This window comes from Acipenser ruthenus, chromosome 8 (assembly GCF_902713425.1).
Source record: "Acipenser ruthenus chromosome 8, fAciRut3.2 maternal haplotype, whole genome shotgun sequence".
In the NCBI taxonomy this organism is placed as follows: domain Eukaryota; kingdom Metazoa; phylum Chordata; class Actinopteri; order Acipenseriformes; family Acipenseridae; genus Acipenser; species Acipenser ruthenus.
Genome location: NC_081196.1, coordinates 20,851,594 through 20,869,660, shown reverse-complemented (window position 1 = coordinate 20,869,660; position 18,067 = coordinate 20,851,594). Strand labels below are relative to the sequence as shown.

At 36.8% G+C, this 18,067-nt stretch overlaps 1 protein-coding gene and 1 long non-coding RNA gene across 5 annotated transcripts in view; one reads left to right on the top strand and one right to left on the bottom strand.

Annotated features, from left to right (window-relative positions):
• Nucleotides 1-18,067, bottom strand: part of LOC117407395 (cell adhesion molecule 2-like) — a 635,128-nt gene that overhangs the window by 551,077 nt on the left and 65,984 nt on the right. The gene's annotated exons all lie outside the window — the stretch shown is intronic.
• LOC131737748 (uncharacterized) lies at nt 14,965-16,407 on the top strand. Its single transcript, XR_009329342.1, has 2 exons — nt 14,965-15,023; nt 15,636-16,407. It is a non-coding gene; the product is annotated as an uncharacterized LOC131737748 (long non-coding RNA).

The following is an 18,067-nucleotide window of genomic DNA, read 5'->3' as shown; positions in this document are numbered from 1 at the left end:
TATAAATCACACATTAAACGTCACTGCAATATGTGATCCTTTGACTTGTATAATACCTATTACTTAAACAAAAGTTGTTGTATTAAAATCCACTACCAGATCGTTATACGTAGCATCTCTTTATCAATGACGTCACTGCCGTGCATTGGAGCAGGGTATAATGCCAAAGGGCAGGACCAGGGGAATAAATGTTATAAAGATATAACGGGCACCCTGCATTGTACAAAAAAAGTTGCAAGTAATAAGAACTTGTATGAACTGGAAAGCATTTTTTTAAACACTGCTTTCTTTTTAACAAGTTAACAATAACAAGACACATTACAAGAAATGTTATATATTAATGTTATATATTTTAATTATTCAGCCGATAATCATGATTATCATGATAATTTACAGCTAACAATAGACAACAGAAAATTGCATTATCGTCCAACATGACTGTATGTGTATGAGTATCACAAGCAGGGCCAGCCTTAGGCACACGCAAAACACGAGGCTGCGCAGGGCATCAAGCTGGAGGGAGCACCACATTGGACGGGTGACCAGACCCCATCCAGTGGTGCAGGTTGCTGTGGGCTTGTTTGTTGAAAAATGTGTCACTGTCTTCTAAATGAATTTAATTAATGATAATTTTTCTGCCAACTACACAAGGATAATACGGAGCGCAGAGCTATGCATAACTGGCGGTGCAAAGTTTAACTTAAAGGTAATTTTTTTTCATTTTTAATTTCATTTTAATTATATTCTGTTAATGTTTGTAGTTGCTGTACGTTGCTAGTTTATAGTGGCACAGCGACAGCCACTAAGTGGATATGCAATTAGAAATCATTAGATATGCCATTATTCTGTTCATTCAGTACTAGCACTGGAGCTACGTCTTAAAAAACTGAACGTCCTACCAGTCTTTAGGCTAGTCACCCAAAATATATTTTTAAGGAGTTTCGTAGTTAGCGACTTTCTTTGGATTTGAAATTCTGATACCTTTTTATTAGTTATGTTTGAGTATCATGACATAATGCAGCAGCATTTTGTGACATTTAGTTTTATGAGAGCATTAAAATCTATATGTTTTGAGACTTTATTTTTACTCTTTAGGATCCGCCCAATGTTAAAAACCCCGCTGGCAGCATATATTTTCCTATACTCTCTTTACTCGGGCATGGTAAGAGACAGCCCTGCTTGCTGGGCACCATTCAAAAGATGAGCTTTGGGGTTAGTCAAGGTAGCCACTTGAATGGCTTTGAAGCCATAGTGAATAGCTCCATCTTGCACCACATGATCGAGGTCTCTGGCATGAATATATATATATATATATATATATATATATATATATATATATATATATATATATATGAAGGCTATATTTACACCCTGAGCCATTTGAAAAAAAGGCATAATACCACAACAGTGATGTCAAAAAGTGATCATTCCTCTAGTAGAGGAAAATATACTTGAACTTTGACCCATTCGACTCCGAGACCATCACTTTCAATTCAAACACAAAATATCTCGTTTTCAATCACTCGACAACACCCACAGTACAGAAATGTGCATTAATGATCAACAAAATGAGAATATGTTAAAAAATAATGATGTAAGGCTGGTACATTCTTATCTCAGAGAAACTGGAGGGGAATGGGAAATTAAAACAAGGTAAAGGCAATCATCCGAATAAAGCTGAAGCACTAATGAATGACGACATAGAACTTCGTTCTCGTAATTTATGACATCACAGAAACCCTAGATGGAATTAATTTCCTGCAACTCACTGAAGCCGCATCTATATATATATATATGTAGTTTTTTTTTTTTCTAAAAAGCGTCTCTCAGGCTCCCGAGTGGCGCATCCAGTAAAGGCGCTCCGCGCGGAGTACAGGATGTGTTACAGCCGACCGTAACAGGGAGTTCCTAGGGGGTGGGCTTAGGTCGGCAGGGGAATCCACGGCTCACCGCACATTAGCGACCCCTGTGGCCGATAGGGCGCCTGTGGTTCTGCAGTGGAGCCGCCAGATCTGTGTTGTCCTCTGGCACTATAGGTCTGGTGGCATTGCTGTGGATCTGCAGTGAGAAAAATGACGGCTTGGCAGGAGCACGTTTCGGAGGACACGTGTTCCAGCCTCCGTTTCCCGAGTCGGTGGGGGGGTTGCGAGCGGTGAGCCGAGGATACAGATAATAATTGGGCATGCTAAATTGGGGAGAAAACCGGGGTAAAAAATTGGCGACGACTAAATTAAAAAAAAAAAAAAAAAGTGTCTCTCTTTTTGTGTTTTTTGTTATCTGTACTAAACAGGGTGTCTCTGACTATTTAACACAGTGTGCACACATTCATTTCATGTATGACATGTATCTGTAACACTTACAGTTAAAGAGTTATATGCACAAATCTAACAGTAAAAGCAATGTTTAGCTGAAAAGAGGAAATTACAATGAATGTTGCAAATTTTCTATATGTTTGGTTTGGGAGCATATTTAATAATAATAATGTTTCTCTTGTAGGGGGCCTATAAGTAGACAATAAGATTTGCACTTTGTACTGTAAGTAGGGTTGTGACAGAGAGTAAATTAATCCTAGTCAAGAATCTCCCTTCCAACCTGTGAGGGCGCTGTATAACAGGAACAGTGTGCCTCGTACTGGATGGTATGGCAGTTCATTCCAGAGTCAATCGGAAGCTGTCCATCCAGGAAGGGGGCGGAGTCACAATAGTACGGTAAGCGATGTGTCAGTCATGGATTGCAGGAGATGTGATTGAACTAGCTATCGGAGGGGGCGTGACTATGGGTATTTTAGGGGATGTGACCATGCAATTTGTTCCTTTTGTTTTGGTTGAGAAAAGACCTGTAAAGGATGAACTAAAGAAAAGTAACTGTGAGTGCTGTTGTGCTTGTTTGTTTATTGTACAAATAGTGTGTTTTATAATTATTAGAAGGGTAACACCGGGAGCTGTCGTTGTGAAGCCAGCAGTAAAACCCGGAGTACAAAACACCACACCAGTCACTTTAACTGTGTGTTCACCACCAGCACGGGAGCACCGTGAAAAGGACGCAGAGACGTGCCTGGATTATTGTATTATTATTTCGGGACTGTAACCCTTATTATTGAGCTGTGCAAATACACATGGCTGTGTAGTTGCCAGCATTATTGTTTGACAGTGCCAAACTTAAAATAACTGTTTGGACTGTGAACACTGTGTTATTGTTGTTGTTTGAGCACTGCATCACCTCTACACCTGCGCAATACTAACCACTTTGCCACAAGGGTATGCACATTATAATTTATTATTGGTAGTAACAGGTTTTTTTATTTTTTATTATTGCATTTCTGTGAGTAGTAGAGTAAATAGCTTTTCATTATGAAATATGTTCACTGCTGTATTTACTAAAGCATTATAATAGCAACTCTTAAAATAGCTGATATTAAGTTCCATGTAAAAATCACAAGAAGCAAGAAGGCCAGTAAAGTATCATTTTAAATTTAAGGCAAGTCGTTTTGTTTTATATGTTAAAGCCAAGACAGTTATCACAGAAATTACCAATTTACCATATCACAATATAAATACATCACAGTATAGTATTTAGGTCATTAATAATGTGCCTGAGTTGTTGCGTTTGACTTTAACCAGCAAATCTAGCAAAATTATTTTATTATATATATATATATATATATATATATATATATATATATATATATATATATATATATAATTTTTTATATAAATACTACTGCATTTACATCTCATTAAAACAACTTATTAAAACATCTTATGAAAGAAAAAAGTAGTTTTAAGTAAAAAATTAAGTGGGGCACTATAGTCTACTCTCGCTTGGGGCACGTAATTGATCGCAAGCAGCATCAATTACGTGTACATAAACAACTTTATGTACAACTATATAGCATGTATGATACAAACATGATATATATATCTATATAACATATTTTAAAACTGTATGTTAATGTTTTATTCCATTTACATGGGTTACCTTTAAGATAATAGGATTTTGAATCAAATATATACTAGTAGCTATGGTGACGTCACCAGTAAATTATGCAATTTAGTACCAGCGAAGGTTCGAACCTTCTTTCGGTAATGTGTTCTGAACCTTCAAAGGTCAAAATGTATCCTTCGTTACAGTACATATCAGTGTACACAAAAGTGCAAGAATTTCTACTGATCAACCAGGCAGCCTTAAGGACGACATTGGTTATAGCAGGGGTTCCCAAACTGTCCCGGGTGGGCCGCGGGAGCAATGCCAATCTATGTATTTTTTTTGTATTAATAGCGAAAAGCAGGTGCCGGCGGCAACTATAACTGTAGAAAAATAAATTGTAGCACGGCAGTATTGGTGGTCTGTCAATCAAAGGAGAAATTCACAAATCAGAGCTAACAGACTGCATACCTGTAGGCGGGATGTAGAGCGAGGGCTCTGACAATAGGGTGGTGTTAAGGTCATGTGATCGCTCTGCTGGCAGATGTAAACAGTGATCTCAGTATTAATAAAATTACAATATGTCGAATCCGTTACCAAAGAATGAATATGTTTTGCAAAGTGTAAAGAAAAGAAAAAAGCAGCTACAGGAGTTTGAATGTATTTGTACCGTGGGCTCAGTTTTGAGGTGCTGGAATGGGTTTTTTCTTTTGTAGACTAATTAGCTATTAACATTTAAAATATTGAGTAGGATATATGTTTCAATATTAACTAAATCAAGTTATTAATCAAACTGATAAATCTTGTTACATACCGGTAAATGATTTATTAAAATGTTTGGATGTACTTCTATTTTATTGATTACTGGCTCGTTCACAGTCGTCTTAAAATAACGTTACAATATGTTTTGTTGGAAATATTAATAATAATAATAATAATAATAATAATAATAATAATAATAATAATAATAATAAAACCATTGTTCGGCAGATTCAAATTTCGCTGCAGATGGTTTTATTTTCATGAGTTTTCTTTTGGTAAAGTGGCACAGCGCTGCGCTCCGCAAATCTTTTTGTTTTGTTTTGTTTTGTTTGGGGGGGGGGGGGGTGTTGCAAGCCAACTGAATGTGATTTTGCAAGTTGTATTTGGTTGTAGAGAGTAGTGGCGAAAATAGTAACTTCTGTAAGGCTCTCGATTCCCTCTGTATTGTGCGCATTTGTCTTTTTTGTGCATGACAGTTCAGCGTGAGAGGCAGCGGCTGGACGTTTTAGTTACACAGTGTTCAGAAATTAGGATTTAAATTATGTTTTTGTGCACGTTGTACTGGTTTTAGTCAAAAGTGATTCCTGTTCAGGTATTTATGAATGGGAATAATAAGAGACATGCACATCTTTATTGTTTGATGACCACCAAAAACATCTCTAAAATTTCAATTATACGAAGGTACATAATTTAAAGGTTTGATAAAAACGTCTGTTTAGTTTTTACATGTATTTTATTTACTAAAATCAAAGTGTTAAAAATGCATATTCTATATGATTTCCATTTTTCACAATAAAGGACAGTTTAGATTAGGTTTATTTATAATGTTACAGGTTTAAACATATACAATTTGACATTTTCCCAAGGAGTGCTAATAGTGGGCCGCAGTGCCTCATGCAGCTGAACAGGTGGGCCTCTGGTAAAAAAGATTGGGAACCCCTGGGTTAGAGTGTCATACAGGGAAAAGTGAAAATCTCCAGATTAAGAAAAAAATCAGTTCCATGACAGAGTGGACTGGATAACTGTTATATTTGAATGTACCCTCTTTCAATCTGTATATAAGTATGCGGATGTGTCGAGTGTTTAAATGCACTATTTATCCAAGTCCAGCCACAGCTTCTCATTCACATCCTAAGTAGCTCTGACCTTTTGTTCACCAATAATCCACCATTTAGAGAAGTCTCAGAGAAAAAAAGTGTTGTTGCTGAAACAATACTTCCATCACTTGTAGCCCACCTAACAATATTCTCCTTTATGGGTTATTATGTGGGAGACTGCCACACCCCCATATATGCAAACCAGTTGCTGTTACATTTAGGTTAGCTTTAATTAGTTTAATTTTGCTAAAAGACTCCCTTTGCTAAGTACAGGATGTATTTATAATTGTTATTGATGCTACACCTCACCCCCCAAAAAAACTAAAATAAAAAATTATATATATATATATATATATATATATATATATATATATATATATATATATATATATATATATTATTTATAATAAAAATTAATAAATGAAGCATATGCTTCATTTATTAATTTTCATTTTAAATCCTAATGTGAACCATTCTCTTTGGCATTGGTCCATCATTGGTCAATCTAGGTCATAATTAAAAAAAAAAATAAAGATCAACCAAGTAGGATCAACCAATGTTTATATCTATAAGATTTAAGATGGTAGAAAGTCACTTTTCTTCCTGTACACTGCGCACTAGCCTATTAAACCAACTGACACTAAACTGTCAGCAAATTGCTGGAAACAGTAATGCCAGTAATTTATTTACAGCTGAAAATTCCAATTCAACACAGAGCATACCTCATTTTGTTCCCAGATGCTGAACAGAACAACAATTGGCAAGCTACCATCAGACTGCCTCATTAAAAAACAGAAGCGCATTCTGCTCTTTCACGTGAGACTTAGGGTGTTTGAGTAGAATGTACGGTGTCCTGTATTTTTAACCTATGGCTTGCCCAAATCTAATCCACTTTTCATAGCTACCACCTTTATGGACCTTCAATAACCAGAAGGGATTTTCTATCAACATCAGTCTTGGTCTATCTATACCATGCTGCCGTTTTATCAAAGGAGATTGAATTTTATAATTACAACAAAAAAATCAATCTGGAAAAGCGGCCGAATGAAGTCGAGGCTATTCATTCTACATTTACTCTCTTTTCCCTCAGCTCCTGCACCTCCCATTTTCAGTTATCAGAAGCCATATCTGATTCGTCGTCTGCATGGTGTTTTGTCACTTGGCTCTCACATGATCCGAACAGTCTATGGAAATTGCACACTTGACACATGTCTGAAAACCAATGGCAGCAAATACATCTAAATGACCACATGAACTGCAGGTATAAGTGTAGGAATTTTGATACTATCTGCTATATTACCTTGGAGCCTAATATTATATCATACAGAAGCCCTGGTCAGTACTCGGATATGGACCTTACCAAAGAAAGTCAGATGCTGCACTGCTGGTAGCTCAAACAATACACCCTCCCTAAATCCCAATATAGGTTAATAAAACTGACAAAATCACACTTCACTAATATAAGTTGCAATTTCAGTTTTCTGTTCTATTTCCCATGACACTGCTAGAATTGACCAGCATATTTTAAGTAATATTATAATCTCACATTAATTTAGGTTATAAGAGGACGTGGCAGATTTCATGACTAGCATGTTCTGGGTTCTATTCAGAGCTATATTAAACCACACTAATATGCATTAATTCATTAGAATACATTTGTATTGATTAGTGATGTGAAAACTAGCCATTTGATATTAAAATTTCCCTTGCTCATTGTGACAGTGACAGAATGATTCTTGGTGATAAATCTCTCTCCTGACCTGTGAGGTCGTTGTATAAAGAGTGCCCTGGACTGGATGGCCTGACAATTCATTCCCAGGGTTAGGTGGAAGTCAGCCATCTAGAAAGGGGGCTCAGCTACGGTACATTAAGTCATTGCCCCAGAGGGAAAGCGATATGGCAACTGCGGATTGGAGGAGAAACGGCTGCACTTACTAACCAAGGGGGCGTGACTGAAGGTACAAGAAGGGGATGTGGCTAGGTGATTGTGGCAATGAGCCCCGCCCCTGTGTGCATTTGTGTGTTATGTGTTGTATGTTGCGTGCGTGTGTTAATGTTGGTGTATTGATTGGTACACGGGATATAAACGGGTCTGTGTTTCACGTGTATTTAAAAAGTGTAGATTTGTATTTAGGCACGAGGAGAGCACAAATCACTTCACGTGCTGATTAAATGTAATATGTGAGCACGGGGTTGCACAGAATTAATTCACGTGCTGGGATTCAAGTGAATAATTAATTAGTAATTGAATCCCAGCACAACAGTATATATAGATGCACATTTTCATTTAGTCGGGGTTGGGTGTTCGAGAGTGGAGAACGGGTGAGAGAGAAGGAGAAATAAAAGTTTAAAATAACAATTGCTACAGCGTGCTGGAAGTGCCAGCACGGTACTTGTTTAACGTTCGTCCACTTGTTTTGTATGTTAGTGCGTTTTGTTTACCTGTTTATTTTGGCGTGTAGTGCCGTGTCCTGTTTTGTTTTGTGTTAAAACCTTTTATTTGTTAATAAACGCTGAGTGCAGCCATTGCACTCAGCTCATCACAACCCTCAAGTCTCTCTGTATTCCTTCCTGCTTCTGACGCCACCCACTCTGGCCGTCTTTGTGACAGTGATCTGTTCCTTTGTTTATGGTTAAGAGAACGCTAAAGGACGAGCGGAATATTACCGTGAGTGTTTAGTGTTTGTTTGTTTTGTCAGTTCTAATTGTACTGTTTGTTATTTATTAGACAGCTAACACGATCCGGAGCTGTCGCTTATGGCCAGCACAAACCTGGACAACACTGCACCACTGTTCACAGATTAATTGTACATTCACCACTTACACATTAGCACTCACTGTGCACTTATCATCGTGTCTGTGTTTTGTGTGTGTTTAATAACTGTGTCTATTATTTTGGGATTACAACCCATTGTTGATTGAACTGTGCAATACACATCATTGTGTATTGCCAGCCCTCCTTTTCTTTACTGTTGTCATCAGACTTTGGATTATAAATAAACCACCATTTCACCATTACTTTGTTGTTTGTCATTATCTTGAGCACTGCATCACCTCTGCACCTGCGCACTGCAAACCACTTTGCCACACTCATACAGTATATAATAACAATAAGAAAACACTTTCTTTTGCAATACAATGAAATCGTCCCCATTTTTTCCTGAAATAAAAATAATCATAATTTGAACTTTATGAAGCTAGCAAGAAATATCATAACCGTTGAGCTGTTTTGAATTGTTTTTTGATAGTTTTAGAGTTAAAATATATCATTGTTTTTATAAATTGAGCAAAATCGGTACATGTTTACATGTATTACAATTTTGAAACATTATTTGAACTAAAATTAGTTTGTAATATGATGGCAGTCATATGAAATAAAAGAGTTGTGAATTCCAGAGTCACCTTCTCCAGCTTTCTACTTACTGTACGGTATGTGAAAAAACATAAAGACGCCAATCAGCAAGCACAAACATAAATCCCTGAACAGCCCCAATTCCCAACATTAGAATAGCAAACAGTAAAACTAAATTTAGCGTGTTACCCCTTCATAACTTCCACAATTTGTCCGTCATGCTCAGTGGACATCACAACTGACTGACCAATCAGGTTGTACATATACCCATTTTAAATGTTCTATTTAAATGCTCCCTTCACCGCTATAACTCAGGTACCAACTTGGGAAGACTAAAGATCAACAGGTGTCCCACTGTTTCGCCAATCCCCTGCTCTGTCCCAAAGGATATACCCCAATCAATGACTATCAGAACTATAATCAGAAACACATATGAACAGCAGGTATTTCCAACTAAATATTATTATTATTTATTTCTTAGCAGACACCCTTATCCAGGGTGACTTACAATTGTTACAAGATATCACATTATTTTTTACACATTATTTTTACATACAATTACCCATTTATACAGTTGGGTTTTTACTGGAGCAATATAGGTAAAGTACCTTGCTCAAGGGTACAGCAGCAGTGTCCCCCACCAGGGATTGAACCCATGACCCTCCGGTCAAGAGTCCAGAGCCCTAACCACTACACACTGCTGCCCAAATAAACAAATGTTCAACAAGTGGTTCCTTGTGGAAATGACATTTGATACCAACAATACAGATGAGCTCATATAAATGCTTCTGAGTTCTCTTTTGTCAACAAGCGGTGTGAAATACAGAAACATAGGAATTCATTAACATGGAACTGATTGTTTAAGATATGCTTCTGGTGCTGTACAAATCCACAGGTCTTGCTCAGGTTTCCAAAAGAGAGTCATAGCACAAACTAAGCGCCATGTTTATACACATTTTTTGTTTTTCAGTGTTATTACACCACTTATACCAATGTATTAGGCAATTAGACACAATACAGAAACAATAACATACTACATTAATGTTATAAATAACAGATGCATAATTATTACATTCTAGTGTTCTTGGTTTTGTTAATTTGGTTGTGCATTAATTTCCACAAATGCAGGGTTGGCCAATTCGTATCGCCCGACGCCCGGGGCAAAAAGATTTGTAGGACGGACAACAAGTTTTGCCGTTATACTTTGTCCGTCAGACAAGTAGTTTTTATTTATTTATGTTCACTCTGTTGCTAGAAAGGCACTCTGGGTATATTTGTAGAGAGACACACAAGTCTGAAAACTGAATTTGCGGAAGTCTAGCACATACACAAACATTTTAAAAAGTGTTTATGTCCCACCCCTATAGCTTCTGATTGGCTAGCTGTGGAAGAAGCTGATCTTCTGTTGGTTACAAAGAAACCCAGAAATGACTGCCTGAGAGTGACACACAAGGCAGTACTGCAGGCAAAAAGACGCTACAGCGCCGTTTATTCAAATACAAAAATAAAATAATATTTAAACAAAAAGACTGGCTCACAGAGCAAAATACATATTTAAACAAAACAAAATCACGCACACAAAACAATACGATCCCAGGTCAGGCTGGGTAGTTGCTGTCACTGTTCCTGGAATATTTCTATTTTGGTTTCTCGCTCGCTCTCGTTCCTCCTCTTGAACACCCACCCGGAACTGAGAGTGGTGCAGGTTTATATGCAGGTGACCATCTCCCGATTTAGCAACAAATTAATCATTTAATTAATTCGGGAGATGGTCACCTGCATAAAAACCAGCAGCGCTTCGCCGTCATATACACATACAATAACACAGCGTATGGCTCTCACTGTCATATTTACACAGAACAATAATACAAATACAACAAATAAATCATACACCAAAACACACGGCTTTCGTCGTCATTTAAATACAATAACTAAATCATAATACACAAATACAATAATAATACTACTACTACAACAATAAAACAGATGTAAATTGATTAATTTAATTGATTGATTGATTGTTTTCACTGTTAAATTAAACCAAAATCCTGCAAGTTATATTCTAATTTTTTGTGTGTGTTTTGTGCGATGGGGAGAGGGCAAGTATTTTTAAGAAGGACAAGTAGATTTTTAAGAAGGACAAGTAGATTTTTCTAGCATTTTGTCCCTTGGACAATATGTTTTTGCAGACATTGGCCACCCCTGACAAATGTAATCAATGTACCATCATCACTGCACTGTAAAGACACAGACACTAATTCAATGCAAAAGCTAAAATATCCAGTAAGAAAATGGGTATTACACCTTTAATAATGACTGCAACGTACTTCAGATTAACAGTTTAAAGAGTTTATGTTATCTTAATTAAATAGCACAGAATCTTTAAGTTTTTTGACCTTTTTGAAAAAAACTGTTTTAAAACTGAGCAATATGGGAAGCAGCTTATCACGTTTTCTGGTTTCACTCACAAAATGAACATTTGAAGATACACGAAGACTCAGAGGATTCATTTCTCATTACAATATCAATAGCTGAAGATTGGACTGTGAAAGTGTATAATATATATATATATATATATATATATATATATATATATATATATATATATATATTGTGTGAGACAGCAGGGAGGGGGTTAAAACCTCTCTGCAGTAAAAACATGTGCGGAATGCACATTTGCATTGTTTTATTAGTTCAATTATCACCTGCACCTGGTTAATTGTAAATTAGAGCCAGGTGCAGGGTTTAAAAGAAAGACAGCCAGTCTGTTCGGGGCTGCCATGAAGTAAGAAGCCCGATTGTTGGTGTAGGCAATCGTATTGAGGAAAAAAAAAAGTAACGGTGTGTTCTTTTTGTGTTGGTGTTAAACTGTGTGTGTTTTGTTTTTAGCCGGTAAACAGCTTAGCTGTCCGGCTTATTAGTTAGGTTCCTGTTTGTTTAGTTAGTGCTCGCACAGAGCTAGGTGTTTGTTTTGTATTTTGTTTATTTTGTGTTTATTAAAAATAGCGCAACCGCGCTGTAAAAATCAATTTCTGTGTGCCGGGTCAATTTTTAAAGGGGCAACGAACCCGAGTGGGTGAGTTTCGTTTACAATATATATACACAGTACTGTGCAAAAGTTTTAGGCAGGTGTGAAAAAATGCTGTAAAGTAAGAATGCTTTCAAAAATAGACATGTTAATAGTTTATATTTATCAATTAACATAATGCAAAGTGAGTGAACAGAAGAAAAATCTACATCAAATCAATATTTGGTGTGACCACCCTTTGCCTTCAAAACAGCATCAATTCTTCTAGGTACACGTGCATACAGTTTTTGAAGGAACTCGGCAGGCAGGTTGGCCCAAACATCTTGGAGAACTAACCACAGTTCTTCTGTGGATTTAGGCAGCCTCAGTTGCTTCTCTCTCTTCATGTAATCCCAGACAGACTCGATGATGTTGAGATCAGGGCTCTGTGGGGGCCATACCATCACTTCCAGGACTCCTTGTTGTTCTTTACGCTGAAGATAGTTCTTAATGACTTTCGCTGTATGTTTGGGGTCGTTGTCATGCTGCAGAATAAATTTGGGGCCAATCAGATGCCTCCCTGATGGTATTGCATGATGGATAAGTATCTGCCTGTACTTCTCAGCATTGAGGAGACCATTAATTATGACCAAATCCCCAACTCCATTTAAAGAAATGCAGCCCCAAACTTGCAAGGAACCTCCACCATGCTTCACTTTTGCCTGCAGACACTCATTCGTGTACCGCTCTCCAGCCCTTCGGCGAACAAACTGCCTTCTGCTACAGCCAAATATTTCACATTTTGACTCATCAGTCCAGAGCACCTGCTGCCATTTTTCTGCACCCCAGTTCCTGTGTTTTCGTGCATAGTTGAGTCGCTTGGCCTTGTTTCCACGTCGGAGGTATGGCTTTTTGGCCGCAAGTCTTCCATGAAGGCCACTTCTGACCAGACTTCTCCGGACAGTAGATGGGTGTACCAGGGTCCCACTGTTTTCTGCCAATTCTGAGCTGATGGCACTGCTGGACATCTTCCGATTGCGAAGGGAAGTAAGCATGATGTGTCTTTCATCTGCTGCAGTAAGTTTCCTTGGCCGACCACTGCGTCTACGGTCCTCAACGTTGCCCGTTTCTTTGTGCTTCTTCAAAAGAGCTTGGACAGCACATCTGGAAACCCCTGTCTGCCTTGAAATTTCTGCCTGGGAGAGACCTTGCAGTATAACTACCTTGTGTCTTGTTGCTGTGCTCAGTCTTGCCATGGTGTATGACTTTTGACAGTAAACTGTCTTCAGCAACCTCACCTTGTTAGCTGAGTTTGGCTGTTCCTCACCCAGTTTTATTCCTCCTACACAGCTGTTTCAGTTAATGATTGTGTTTCAACCTACATATTGAATTGATGATCATTAGCACCTGTTTGGTATAATTGTTTAATCATACATCTGACTATATGCCTACAAAATCCCTGACTTTGTGCAAGTGTACCTAGAAGAATTGATGCTGTTTTGAAGGCAAAGGGTGGTCACACCAAATATGGATTTGATTTAGATTTTTCTTCTGTTCACTCACTTTGCATTTAGTTAATTGATAAATATAATCTATTAACATGTCTATTTTTGAAAGCATTCTTACTTTACAGCATTTTTTTCACACCTGCCTAAAACTTTTGCACAGTACTGAATATATATATATATATATATATATATATATATATATATATATATATATTTTTTGGTAGGGGTGTCAGTATAAATCTTTCACCAAAAATAGTCAAAACAATAAAAGTGGCTATGCTATGACAGGCAGGACCCACTGGTTCATTTCTGAAATACATTCATATACTGTATTGAGTTGGTGGAGTAGAGCCCACTGGTTCAATTCTGAAATACATTCATATACTGTACTGAGTTGGTGGAGTAGAGCCCACTGGTTCAATTCTGAAATACATTCATATACTGTACTGTACTGAGTTGGTGGAGTAGAGCCCATTGGTTCTATTCTGAGATACATTCATATACTGTACTGTATTGAGTTGGTGGAGTAGAGAGGTCGTTGTTTAAGAGAGAAATATGATTAAATAACAAAGAAAGAAAGAAATGTATATTTGACCATAGATAGTGTTTTGCTTAAAATGATACATGTATTTCGCTACCAAAACGTAGTTTATTTCCAACACTTTTTTTGTTACATTAACATACTTATAAATGTACTGTTAATCACGTTGCTACGTGTAAATTGTATGACTTGGATTAAAATACAAAACATCACTTATAAGAAATCAATTTAAATCCATTTATAGTAATAATGTTTAGTTTAATTAAGCATTATGCAAATAAGTAGTATTAAAATATATTTGATGTATGGTTAAGATGCTGATAGGAGGCAGTGTGCTCCAGTGGTTTAAGTCCAGGGCTTGTAACCAGAAGGTCACCAGTTCAGATCTGCCACTGACTGACTCACTGTGTGACACTGAACAAGTCACTTAAGCTCCTTGTGCTTTGTGATGGTGGTCCACTATGAAAGGAACTATATAAAAAGAAAGATATAAAAATAAAGATTTCTATTTCTGTGTTGGACATTTAACTTTAAAATGGTTGAAGTGAAGCCCACATGTATGGACCTAATTAGGCTGTGTAGTAATTTTCAATTGTAACAGCTATTATGTAACTAGTTAACATTCTTACTTACACATAACAAACTCTCTCTGTTATTTCAGTTACATACCACTGTGTTGAAGGCAGGAGAGCTGCCTACTTTAAAATGCTGCTCACAAGGTTGTCAGTTGCATCACTGTCTTTTTGTAAGCCGTCTATAAATAAACCAAGGGACAAATATAGCGTGAGGTAGCACTTGGAGGTCCTTCTTAAACAGGCAGTACAGTATGAAGGTTTGTTTCATGTTTAATTTTTTTTATGTAATATATTTGTTTTATGCTTTTATCTTAGATGGAAATTAAGTAAAGTTGTAAACTTCATTATGCTAATCAGTTATTTCAGATATTATTTTTTGGAATAAGATATACTTTTTTTCATTTTTCATAATAATTTGAAAATTGCTTTTTGTTTTGTCATTAATCCCAATTATATGATGGAAAAATATATGATTGTAAGCAGACCTGGGGTCAATGACAATTGTAATGATGTAATCTAAAATGATAATTGCAACTGTAGTTGAACCTGGGCACATCTGTGTAATTGTAATTATATCATTCGTATAACTGATCAATTACAGTTCAATTACACCTTTGTCATACTTATTTTTTTAGAATTTGATAAACACTTGTGATCCACTGAATAACAGGATTATTTTGCTGAATAACAATTACAAATATACCTGTTTATATTACTGTGTGATACTTTTTAGTATAATTGTAAGTGTAATTGTAATTTCAGATGACAATTCTTTTGTAATTGTAATTCTATTTGACCCCAGGTATAGTTGTAAGAACCCTTTTGTACAGATCCATCTCTTCAACACATTTCTCAATCTCTCTCTTTAGAATACACAATATGCAACCTGGACTGCAGACCAACTGGACATTTCCATTGTATCAGTTGTTCAGACACTGATAAGGAGGCAAGATATATTAAATTACCTTTCGGTCTGCCATCAAAAGCAGGCTCAGTCCCAACAATGCTCCATCACTGGAACCAATCCCTTCCACAACCCACAGCACACCCTCATTGCAGTTGCAGGCACCCTGTACAAGAGGTCACTTCTGTTCCTCTTAAGGCCACACATTTACATTAGAGAACAACTGTAAGTGTGATGTGCCCGCATTGCAAAATTATTTTAAACAGAAAAAACCTTCAATGACAAATCCAGAGAAAACACATGGACACAAGATTGAAAGACATAACAGTTATGTTAAATCTCCCCAGCCAGTGTCTTGATGACATACATGGCATATTTGCTGTTGGCAAATAATTTTATGGCCCATGTGTGCCACTTCAATTACAGAAAAAAACTTGGGGCATGAATCAGCAGGTTGTGTGTGAATCAGGTGACTGTTGGCAAAACCAACATTTGCTATTAGGAGTGGTTTGAGGACATTCCAATGCAACCATGTGAGATCTTTGGACTACTGCACCTCTGAATAAGCATGTTTTGAATAAGGTTCTGACTGAAATGCTCCAAAGAAAGTGGTTTGGTGAAAACAGAAAACAAGAGTGCCTAACAGGGACACTATTTTTCATGAAAACAGGGTCACAGTCCATCTTTTTTTATTTTGTTATGTATATAAAATGTTCAATAAAGTTTTCCACTTTGAATTACATTGTTTGCTTTCCTTGTTTGTTAATAGAATGTTTTAAACTGCTACAGATTTGTGCTCAACAATTTGACCTTCCAGTCCTTATCAACAAACTCAAATACTGTTAAATAATAAAGTAACTTGCCATGACTCAACAGAATACATTGCAAGATCTGCTTCTGGGGAGCCCCTGGTCTGTAGCATTGATGGAAGAGTCCTCAGGATCCTGTTCTTCAAAGGATCAATAAAGTGTTATAATATCTTCTGCACCCACATATACCTGGGATCTACTACTTCAATCCTCATTGGCTGAGTTGTCTCATTTAATTGAAAAAAAAATAAAAATAAAAATAAAATCTGCTAATGATTTAATTGAGAAAATGTCATTATGGAAATAATGTATTATACTAAGCCTTCAGGAATTGAAAATATAAAAAATATCTGCAAGGATCGCATGCTTGGAGATCTCTCTGTGTATACCACCTACATATAAATGTTCCTCAGCTTATACATTTTTCAGTTACTAGGGAAACGTTCTTACTGGGGTGTTCATATAGTGCTGATATTAAAAATTACAGAAATACATATGATGCTTTGCATGCTCCCACATAATCAGACCTTCCCAGAGCAAGATCATTTGCTAATCTGTCATCTGTATAAAAAAAAAAAAAAAAGCACTTTATCAACATGCCCCCTGTAACAACTAGCCCCGGTCTCCCCAAATAGTGTGGAGTAGTGGTTAGGGCTCTGGACTCTTGACCGGAGGGTTGTGGGTTCAATCCCCAGTGGGGGACACTGCTGTTGTACCATTGAGCAAGGTACTTTACCTAGATTGCTCCAGTAAAAACCCAACTGTATAAATGGGTAATTGTATGTAAAATAATGTGATATCTGTATAATGTACAATGTGATATCTTGTAACAATTGTAAGTCGCCCTGGATAAGGGCGTCTGCTAAGAAATAAATAATAATAATAATAATAATAAATAAAATGACTGATAGATTAAAAAAAAAGAAAATATAAATTAAAAATAATTTACGAAATGTACAAAGATCAAAAGTTCCAGTTCTTGTTCTGTCCCTGTACTGCAGGTTTAGTGATTTCACGTCAAAGCCCATAAAAGGGCAGTCGCTGTTATACTAACTTACTGCAACTTAAAATAGACACTGCTTGTAAAATAACTGAGAAAAAAAGTGTATTTAACATTACGATGTTGCTTTGAAATTAGCCTACAAAAATATATTTCTGTTTGGGTGAATAATATAGTATAAAATGTTTGAAACTATCCGTGGTGTTAAGGATGAATGAGGTATCCTTTTTATTGATGACGTGGTTAGGAGTGGCGCACCCAGAGCTACAGGGCTGGAGCTACACAGCTGAAGCCTCTGGTCTGCAGAGACACTCTGTTGACCTGTGTTGTTATTAAATCTGCGCGCCTGTGTGGTTGTCAACACCCACTGCTCTGTGTCTGACTCATTATTACCAGTGATGACCCACGCAGGTAACATCACCCATTACATGCGTCTACTGTATTGTTTAGTTTATGGTTGTTATCTTGTCATATTAATAATATTTCCTTGGTGTGTTATGCTCTCAACCAAACAGATCTAATACAACCAAAAGTTTACCACAGTGACTGTTTTATACTTTACCATACCTATCTGGGCTTTACAATGCT